Below are 8,400 nucleotides of genomic sequence, written 5' to 3' on the forward strand. Positions count from 1 at the left end.
CTGTCTATCTCCTCATTTGAATTCCATGCTGTCACAATCACTAGCCCATTTAAGCTTAATATCCTTGTCATCTATCGCCCTCCAGGTTCCCTTGGAGAGTTCATCAATGAGCTTGACGCCTTGATAAGTTCCTTTCCTGAGGATGGCTCACCCCTCACAGTTTTGGGGGATTTCAACCTCCCTATGTCCACATTTGACTCATTTCTCTCTGCCTCCTTCTTTCCACTTCTCTCCTCTTTTGACCTCACCCTCTCACCGTCCCCCCCTACTCACAAGGCAGGCAATACGCTTGACCTCATCTTTACTAGATGCTGCTCTTCTACTAATCTCACTGCAACTCCCCTCCATGTCTCCGACCACTACTTTGTTTCCTTTTCTCTCTCGCTCTCCTCCCACACTACTCACTCTGCCCCTACACAGATGGTAACGCGCCGCCGCAACCTTCGCTCTCTCTCTCCCACTACTCTCTCCTCTTCCATCCTATCATCTCTTCCCTCTGCTCAATCCTTCTCCCTCCAATCTCCTGATTCTGCCTCCTCAACCCTCCTCTCCTCCCTTTCTGCATCCTTTGACTCTCTGTGTCCCCTATCCTCCCGGCCGGCTCGGTCCTCCCCTCCAGCTCCATGGCTTGATGACTCATTGCGAGCTCACAGAACAGAGCTCCGGGCAGCGGAGCGGAAATGGAAGAAAACTAAACTCCCTGCCGACCTGGCATCTTTTCACTCCCTCCTCTCTACATTTTCTTCATCTGTTTCTGCTGCTAAGGCCACTTTCTACCACTCTAAATTCCAAGCATCTGCCTCTAACCCTAGGAAGCTCTTTGCCACATTTTCCTCCCTCCTGAATCCTCCCCCCCCCCGCCCCCCCCTCCTCTCTCTCTGTGGATGACTTCGTCAACCACTTTGAAAAGAAGGTTGACGACATTCGATCCTCGTTTGTTAAGTCTAATGACACTGCTGGTCCTACTCACACTGCCCTACCCTATGCTTTGACTTCTTTCTCCCCTCTCTCTCCAGATAAAATCCTGCGACTTGTGACTGCAGGCCGCCCAACAACCTGCCCGCTTGACCCTATCCCCTCCTCTCTTCTCCAGACCATCTCCGGTGACCTTCTCCCCTACCTCACCTCGCTGATCAACTCATCCTTGACCGCTGGCCATGTCCCTTCCGTCTTCAAGAGAGCGAGAGTTGCTCCCCTTCTCAAGAAACCAACACTCGATCCCACTGATGTCAACAACTACAGACCAGTATCCCTTCTTTCTTTTCTTTCCAAAACTATTGAGCGTGCCGTCTTTAGCCAACTCTCTTGCTATCTCTCTCAGAATGACCTTCTTGATCCTAACCAGTCAGGTTTCAGGACTGGTCATTCAACTGAGACTGCTCTTCTCTGTGTCACGGAGGCTCTCCGCACTGCTAAAGCTAACTCTCTCTCCTCTGCTCTTCTCCTTCTAGACCTGTCTGCTGCCTTTGATACTGTGAACCATCAGATCCTCCTCTCCACCCTCTCCGAGCTGGGCATCTCCGGCGCGGCTCACTCCTGGATTGCGTCCTACCTGACCGGTCGCTCCTACCAAGTGGCGTGGCGAGAAGCTGTCTCCGCACCACGTGCTCTCACCACTGGTGTCCCCCAGGGCTCAGTTCTAGGCCCTCTCCTTTTCTCCCTATACACCAAGTCACTTGGCTCTGTCATATCCTCACATGGCCTCTCCTATCATTGCTACGCTGACGATACACAACTAATCTTCTCCTTTCCCCCTTCTGATAACCAGGTGGCGAATCGCATCTCTGCATGTCTGGCAGACATATCAGTATGGATGACGGATCACCACCTCAAGCTGAACCCTGGCAAGATGGAGCTGCTCTTCCTCCCGGGGGAAGGACTGCCCGTTCCATGATCTCGCCATCACGGTTGACAACTCCGCTGTGTCCTCCTCCCAGAGTGCGAAGAGCCTAGGCGTGACCCTGGACAACACCCTGTCGTTCTCCGCCAACATCAAGGCGGTGACCCGCTCCTGCAGGTTCATGCTCTACAACATTCGGAGAGTACGACCCTGCCTTACACAGGAAGCGGCACAGGTCCTAATCCAGGCACTTGTCATCTCCCGTCTGGACTACTGCAACTCGCTGTTGGCTGGCCTCCCTGCCTGTGCCATTAAACCCCTACAACTCATCCAGAATGCCGCAGCCCGTCTGGTGTTCAACCTTCCCAAGTTCTCTCACGTCACCCCCCTCCTCCGCACACTCCACTGGCTTCCAGTTGAAGCTCGCATCCGCTACAAGACCATGGTGCTTGCCTATGGAGCAGTGAGGGGAACGGCACCTCTGTACCTTCGGGCTCTGATCAGTCCCTACACCCAAACGAGGGCATTGCGTTCATCCACCTCTGGCCTGCTGGCTCCCCTTCCTCTGCGGAAGCATAGTTCCCGCTCAGCCCAGTCAAAACTGTTCGCTGCTCTGGCACCCCAATGGTGGAACAAGCTCCCTCACGACGCCAGGACAGCGGAGTCACTCACCACCTTCCGGAGATATTTGAAACCCCACCTCTTTAAGGAATACCTGGGATAGGATAAAGCAATCCTTCTACCCCCCCCCCCCCCCCCCCCCCAAACATTGTAAAGTGGTTATCCCACTGGCTATAGGGTGAACGCACCAATTGGTGAGTTGCTCTGGATAAGAGCGTCTGCTAAATGACGTAAATGTGCCCTTGAGCAAGGCACTTAACCCTAATTGCTCCTGTAAGTCGCTCTGGATAAGAGCGTCTGCTAAATGACTAAAATGTAAATGTAAAATGTAAATGTCATACTCTTTTTGTCAAGACAACATCAGATACACAGGCTACATACAGTAAGACAGAGGAGCGCTGTTTCTCCGTGAGATCACTGAGTGAGATAATTTCAGCAGAGAGGAAGAGGTGAAGCGAGACAGCTCACCCTAACCAAAATCTGTACAGAATGAGCCCAATGCGTTTCTATGGGCTTAATATGCAGACCTAACCTTGTCGCTTGCGTTCCCACCTTTGGACAATGGCTCCCGTTATTATGGCGGAGACATGAGCATCTCGTCATTATATACAGATCTCTGGTATCAGCCACTTGCGAATTGGTAAGGAAAGTTTGTGGGTGCACAGTGCACTGTATATTGATGTTTTAGTCAAATTATATAATTACTAAATAATGTCTAAATAAAATTATTCAAAATTATTCACCAGAGAGCATGACTTAGCCACAGAGGATCATTAGCTTCTTAAAAAAAATAGCTGTGCATTGTCTCAAATCACAAGCGCATAGGCCTATGCCTATTTGGGAAGCCCGCAATTTGGCAATAGGCCTAGCCAATAATTGAATTGTGGCTGTCAGTGAAAAGAAAAACAAATATGTGTTAAGATAATGTCTTGAGTATAATTAAAAATATTGAGACAAGAGAAGGGCAGGGCCGTGTGGCTAAGATATGGTCCATCTCTCTCCAGAATGCATACACTCCACTCTCCAGAATGCGCTCAGTTGTCTCCTGCCAATTCTTGCGCATTCATTGTTTCATATGTCACCAGTGTACAGTTAATACCCGACATTTGGTTAAATTAATTTCTGTTAATGTAATAATTTGTCACGACTTCCTCCGAAGCTGCCTCCTCTCCGTGTTCGGGCAGGCTTCGGCGTTCGTCGTCACCGGCCTTCTAGCCACTGCCGCTTCTCATCTCATCATTCCATTTGTTTATTGTGGAGCGCTTTGTATTTTGTATCGCCGGGATATTTCACCAGTGTGCCTTGTTGTTTGCAGTGCGCCTGATTTTCGCACTGGAGTGTTTGACTTATTGCTGCGTACCGCTGTGTTTTCGGAATAAAACTTTGATTCTGTGATTTACTCTCCTGCGCCTGACTCCTTCAATATCATTCACCACAAAATCACACACCAAGACATGGAGTCAGCAGGAGAAGAGAACATGCCTGGAGTCGTGGCGTGGATCGGGGAGCATTCTACCATGCTAGCCAGCTTGGTGGAAGCGATGGATTGGGTTCTCCAGGTCGTCCAATGCCTGGAGAGGAGAGGACCCAACCCTTCGGGACCAGTTGAGCGACCGGATCCAGCCACCCACACCCCAGCACCCAGAGGGATTCATCTATCCCCACCGAGGGATTTTGACGGGTCAGCTGCACGCTGCCAAGGATTCCACCTGCAGCTGGACCTCTACTTCTCAACCATCAGCCCAGCTCCATCGGAGCAGGAGAAGGTGTCCGCCATCGTCTCCTGCCTCTTGGGGAAAGCCCTGGAGTGGGCCAAAGCGGTCTGATGTGAAGGAGGAGCCGAGTTGGACACTACGGGGAGTTCGCTCGCGACGGATCCAACTGAGGCAGGGGACGAGACCGCGCAGGACTTTGCCCTGGAGTTTCGTACTCTAGCGGCTGGGTCCGGGTGGAACGAGCGGGCACTCATTGACAGATTCCGGTGCAGCCTGCGAGAGGACGTCTGAAGGGAGCTAGCCTGCCGGGATGCCATGATGACTTTTGACAAGCTGGTGGACATGGCCATCCGGTTGGTTAACCTGCTAGCTGCAAGAGGACGTTCTTGAAGTGGCCTGCCCGTTTCACCCCCCTTCAATCCGGATTCAGTTCCGATGGAGCTGGGTGGTGCAGCGAGTCAGGAGAACGGAAGACGACAGCTTCAGTGTCACGCTTGTGGCAGGAGAGGACATTCTACTGCACGCTGTCATTAGGGTTCTTCCGAGTCTGGAGGCGCCAGGCAGGGAACTCTCGCTTCACCCCAGGTAGCGCAAACCCACACTCGTTCAGAGCCCTCTGCTGCGCACTGCACCATACAAGTCACTTTTCCTGATTATACAGTAGTGTCCCAGTGTAAGGTGCTGGTCGATTCAGGCGCAGCTGGGACATGGACAGGTCGTTAGCTCATAGCCTAGGTATTCCGTTGGTTCCCCTATCCATTCCACTGCCCATCAAAGTACTTGACAGTCGACCATTAGGGTCAGGGTTCATTAGGGAAGTTACAGCACCAGTCACAATGGTTAAGCAAGAGACCCATAGAGAGCAAGTCACCTTTTTTATTATTGAGTCTCCTGATTTCCCTGTTGTGTTGGGTCTTCCCTGAAAGTCAAGACACTATCTCCACCGTGCGCATTCCCCCCGAATACCTAGATTTGGCGGACGCGTTTTTCCAAAACGCAGGCGACCAAATTACCACCTCATTGGGTGGCGAATCGCGCAATAAACCTCCGGGTAGACACTGTACCTCCCAGGAGTCATGTATATCCCCTGTCGCAGGCTGAAACGGAGGCGATGGAGACATATATCTCTGAGTCCCTGCGCCAGGGGTTCATACGTCCCTCCCTTCATTTTTGTGAAGAAGAAAGACGGAGGGCTGCGCCCTTGCATTGATTACCAAGCACTGAACAAGGGGACAATTCGTTATAGTTATCCTCTATGCCTCATTCCATCGGTAATCGAGTCAATGCATGGGGCGCACTTCTTCACAAAATTAGATCTCTGGAGTGTGTACAACCTGGTGCGTGTCCGAGAGGGGGACGAGTGGAAGACACCATTCAGCACAACCACGGGGCATTACGAATACCTGGTGATGCCGTACGGTTTGAGGAATGTTCCATCAGTCTTCCAGTCCTTTGTGAACGAGGTATTTCGGGACATGCTTGGTCGCGGTGTAGTGGTCTACATTGATGACATTCTGGTGTATTCCGCTACGCGCACCGAGCATGTGTCCCTGGTTCGCAAAGTGCTGGGCCAACTGTTGGAACATGACCTTTCTGCCAAGGTAGAAAAGTGTCTGTCTCCTTCCTCGGATACCGCATCACCACCTCAGGTGTGGAGATGGAGGGAGATTGCATTTCAGCCATGCGTAATTGGCCGACTCCAACCACGGTAAAGGAGGTGCAGCACTTTATTGGCTTTGCCAACTACTATCGGAGGTTAATCTGGGGCTTTGGCAAGGTCGCAGCTCCCATCACCTCTCTGTTGAAGGGTGGGTCATCCCGGCTCCGCTGGTCTGCTGAGTCTGACAGGACTTTCAGTAACCTAAAGGGATCTGTTCACCTCAGCCCCGGTACTGGTCCATCCCAATCCATCATTACCATTTGTAGTGGAGGTGGATTCGTCCGAGGTAGGGATAGGCGCTGTCCTATCTCAACGATCGGGCACACCACCCAAGCTTCGCCCCGTGCCTTCTTCTATAAGAAGAAGCACAGCCCGGAGGAGCAGAACTACGACGTTGGTGATCGGGAGCTGTTAGCTGTTGTCAGAGCCCTGACCGTGTGGAGGCACTGGCTCGAGTGGGCGAAACACTCTTTCCTCGTCTGGACTGACCACCGTAACCTGGAGTACATCCGGGCAGCGAGGAGGCTGAACTCTCGCCAGGCCAGGTGGGCCCTGTTCTTCACCTGGTTTTATATTACACTGTCTTATAAACCGGGTACAAAGAACGTGAAGGCAGACGCACTGTCATGGCTGTGCGACATAGAGGAGAGGCCCATAGACAACACCCCCATACTCCCAGCCTCCTGCATTGTGTCGCCGGTAGTATGGGCGGTGGACGCGGACATAGAGCGGGTGTTACGCACAGAGCCATCTCCACCTCATTGCCCAGCTGGGCTGCGGTATGTGCCGTCTCTTGTCCGTGACCGTCTGATCTATTGGGCACACACGTCCCCCTCCTGTGGTCACCCAGGTATCGGCCGTACAGTGTGCTGCCTGACCGGAAAGAACTGTTGGCCTACCTTGGCTAAGGACGTGAGGGTGTATGTCTCCTCCTGCTCGATGTGCGCCCAGAGTAAGGCACCTAGGCACCTCCCAGTGGGTAAGTTACATTCCTTTATCAGTTCCACAACGGCCATGGTCCCACTTGTTTATTGACTTTCTCAACGATTTCCCCCTCTCTCAGGTTAACACCACCATCCTGGTCATTGTGGACCGCTTTCCCAAGGCCTGCCGCCTCCTTCCTCTGCCCAGTGTCCCCACGGCCCTGCAGACTGCGGAGGCCCTGTTTACACTCGTCTACCGGCACTACGGGGTGCCAGAGGACATAGTGTCTGAAAGGGGTCCCAGTTTATATCCAGGGTCTGGAAGGCGTTCATGGACGTCTGGGGGTCTCAGTCAGCCTGACCTCTGGGTTTCACCCCGAGTCTAATGGGCAGGTGGAACAGGTGAATCAGAATGTGGGTATGTTCCTGCGGTCCTACTGCCAGGACCGGCCGGGGGAGTAGTCGGTGTTCTTGCCATGGGCTTAATATGCCCAAAACTCTCTCCGCCACTCCAACACTAACCTATCGCCATTTCAATGTGTTTTAGTTTATCAGCCGGTTCTGGCACCGTGGCATCAGAGCCAGACCGAAGCTCCTGCGGTGGATGACTGGTTTCAGTGAGCGGAGGAGACGTGTAACGCTGTTCACGTCCACCTCCAGCGTGCCATGCATTGCCAGAAGGCCAACACTGAACGCCACCGCAGTGAGACCCCGGTCTTTGTACTGGGTGATCGGGTCTGGCTCTCGACCCGGAATCTGCCCCTCCGCCTGCCCTGCCGGAAGTTGAGCCCGCGGTTTGTGGGGCCGATCAAAGTCCTGAGGAGAATAAACGAGGTTACCTATAGGTTACTACTCCCTCCAGATTACCGTATTAACCCCTCGTTCCATGTTTCTCTCCTCAGGCCAGTGGTGGCTCGTCCGCTCCAGGAGTCTGAGGTGCGACGGGGCCCCAGCCTACTCCGTCCGTTCCATCCTGGATTCAAGGCGTCGGGTGGGGGGCCTTCAGTACCTCATGGAGTGAGAGGGGTACGGTCCAGAGGAGCGGTGCTGGGTCCCGGTGAGGGATATCCTCGATCTCTCCCTGTTGCGGGATTTCTACCGTCGCCATCCGGCTCGCCCTGCTCTGCATCCTCCTGGTCGTCCCCGAGGCCGGGGTACTGGGGGGGGGGAATACTGTCACGACTTCCTCCGAAGCTGTCTCCTCTCCTTGTTCGGGCAGGCTTCGGCGTTCGTCGTCACCGGCCTTGTAGCCACTGCCGCTCCTCATCTCACCATTCCATTTGTTTTATCTTATTTATTACACACACCTGGTTCATATCCCCTCATCAGTACCTGTATAAGTGTTCCCTCTGCCCCCTTGTCTTTGTGTGTGATTGTTTATTGTGGAGGATAGATTAGCTCGGTGGAGCTCTTTGTATTTTTTTTTCGCCGGGATATTTCACCCATGTGCCTTGTTGTTTCCAGTGCGCCTGATTTCCACATTGGAGTATTTGACGTACCGCTGTGTTTTCGGAATAAACCTTTTATTCTGTGATTTACTCTCCTGAGCCTGACTCCTTCAAAATCACTCACCACATAATTACAACGATTTACCATTCTCAGAGTGGAAACATTGTTTGCAGAGTTCACAACCTGCTACAC

Source organism: Coregonus lavaretus (assembly GCF_964263955.1).
Source record: "Coregonus lavaretus genome assembly, chromosome: 11".
NCBI classification, from domain to species: Eukaryota; Metazoa; Chordata; class Actinopteri; order Salmoniformes; family Salmonidae; genus Coregonus; species Coregonus lavaretus.